Source organism: Urocitellus parryii, assembly GCF_045843805.1.
Source record: "Urocitellus parryii isolate mUroPar1 chromosome 13 unlocalized genomic scaffold, mUroPar1.hap1 SUPER_13_unloc_12, whole genome shotgun sequence".
Classification (NCBI taxonomy): domain Eukaryota; kingdom Metazoa; phylum Chordata; class Mammalia; order Rodentia; family Sciuridae; genus Urocitellus; species Urocitellus parryii.
In genome coordinates, this window is record NW_027551764.1 from 409154 (window position 1) to 411798 (window position 2645).

At 37.2% G+C, this 2645-nt stretch overlaps 1 pseudogene; it reads left to right on the forward strand.

Moving 5' to 3' along the window:
* The first annotated feature begins 459 nt into the window (after positions 1-459).
* On the forward strand, positions 460-1128 carry LOC144251350 (golgin-45 pseudogene; annotated as a pseudogene).
* The last annotated feature ends 1517 nt before the right edge of the window (positions 1129-2645 follow it).

Here is a 2645-nt window from a genome sequence, read left to right on the forward strand (position 1 = left end):
CCTGAATTTCTGTTGATACTGCATAGATCCTATTTTTCTCTTTTATTCATACAAATGTAAATTTTTAATAGTATTTTTTAAAGAGAGAGAATTTTTTTAATATTTATTTTTTAGTTTTCAGTGGACACAACATCTTTATTTTATTTTTATGTGGTGCTGAGGATCGAACCCAGTGCCCTGCGCATGCCAGGCAAGCACGCTACCGCTTGAGCCACATCCCCAGCCCCACAAATGTAAATTTTTATCAATGGCATATGAGTTAAGAGTGCACAGGAAAAAGAATGCAAACTAAAATAAAGTAGGAGAGCCGGTGGAGCGAGCCGGTGACGCAGAGCCCACGGCCTGCGACGTGGGGCCACCCAGAGTCGGGAAAGAAGGGTCTCGGCGCAAGTTCCTCAGCCGGCTTAGGTTTTTTTCCAGTGGAAGTCTTGAAATACATTTACATTAAAGAGAAAAAAAATGACTATTCTTAAAAGTTTAGAAACCAAAGTCACCTTTACTTCAACCCCAATCCGAGGAGCAGGAGATGGAATGGAAACAGAAGAGCCACCTACATCTATTGAAACCACCTCTGGAGTCCAGTCCATAAAGCATCACATCCTTCAGAGTCCACGGAAGAAAGCAGCTCCTTCCGAGAACCCAGGAGTTCTTCAGCTGGGAAAGATTCTCTCTGAAAAGGCAGTGGAGGTAGAAGCTATAAGAATACGTGTTCCCAAAACTGCTATAACTCATGATATCCCTAACAAAAATGGAAAGGTTAAATCTCTAGGATATCATAGAGGTCAGCCTGAAGGAGTTATAGAACCTAGAAAGGAACTCTCGGAGGTGAAGACTGTATTGGAAAAGCTCAAGAACTCTGAAAGAAGGTTACTACAAGACAAAGAAGGTCTTTCAAACCAGCTCCGAGTACAAACAGAGGTAAATCGTGAGTTTAAAAAGTTGTTGGTGGCTTCTGTGGGGGATGATCTTCAGTATCACTTTGAACGTCTAGCCCGTGAAAAGAATCAGCTTATTTTAGAAAATGAAGCCCTAGGTCAAAACACAGCTCAATCTCCGTTAGAACGTATGTCCTTACAGTGTGATGTGTGGCGTAGTAAATTTCTCTCAAGCAGGTATTTTCTGTTCTAAATAGTATTTCATTTACTAGTTTTTGTTATCAGGTTTTCAAACCATAATACAAGAAAGTAGATTATAGTACAAAAATTTCTGAGATGGTACTTCATACATCATTTAATATGTGGCTTTCACACAATCTCCCTGGATGGGAAAATAATAGAAGGATCCGTTCTCAGTCTGGAAATTGCTTCTCTTGTAGGGTTTAAGATCAAAACAAACCTGTAAATTCAGATATCTGGTAAATATTAAAACTAAAAAAGACAAAACTACATTTTTTTTCCACCTTCTATCTGGAGAACTCTAATATTGTTCCCACTGCCTAAGAGGACACTGTCCATGTCCTGTTCTCATAGTTCTTTTGTCTATATAAGAGAGCTTCCAAACCTTTTTCTTTCCATCATAAGTGAAAAAAAATTACAACATTTTTATGGCATACTTCATGAGGCTACTGTCTAACAGGTAATAAACCAGATCCAAATCTAGGTGTCTGGACTGGTTGGGAAACTCTGCTATGTATCTATTGACTCTTTGTTTATCCCTGTCGACTTTGAGTTACTGGGGACAAGATTTGATGTTATTCATCTCTGTATTTCTAATGCTTAGAAAAGGACTTTATATGTTTAACAATTACTGATTTAATGAATCATCTAGAAAATTTTCACAAAACACCCAAAGGTTTCCACATTATACTTTAAGAACCACATATTTTTTCACATACTAACATCTCTCATACTTTCTAGTACTTGATTGTTCTCTTAAAGTTCTTCATTTATTTGTTTTCTAGTTGTGCTAGTATAGTATGCTATTTGAAGAAATGATTTTATTAGTATTAACTTAAATTGAAACATAGTTCTTATTAAACAGTTTAAGAGGCAAATCATGCATATGTCATACAGGTTACAGTATGTAACTTTCTTAACATCCTGATCAACACCTATGATCACATTCTAAAGACAATAAAAATTATTGATATTTTAGTTGATTTAACCTATTAATGTCAAAATTGTTTTCCTTTTAAGGAATTCAGTAATAAGTATGGTCTGAAACTTTAAATTTTAGTGTTAAATTTTCAGCTGAAACTATACTTTAAAATTTGCTTCAGTTTCATCAGTAGAGTTGGTCAAATAAAATGTAGTATTTACAATCACTAGAAAACATGAAGTTGGTTCTTAAAAACTGGAGGAAATGAGTTGGGCCAATAATCAAACCACTCAGGAGGCTACAGCAGTAGGATCACAAGGTGAGGCGAGCCTGGACAACTTAGCGAAACTCAAGTCTCAAAAGTAAAACTTTAAAAAAGGCTAGGGTTATAGCTCAGTGCATGTGCAAAGCCCTGGTTTCAATCCCCAGTGCAGCAAAAATAGGAAACTGGGAATAAGATAGTGTTACATGTGCTCATGTGGAAAAAGCTCCAAAATTAGTAAGTTAAAAAAGCAAGGTATGGGTTTTTCTCCATCCCGGTCCCTAACCACGCGGCCACAGCTAACTGGCTCCACAGGTGGCAACGCGGCGGGTGCAGAAGTCAAGTC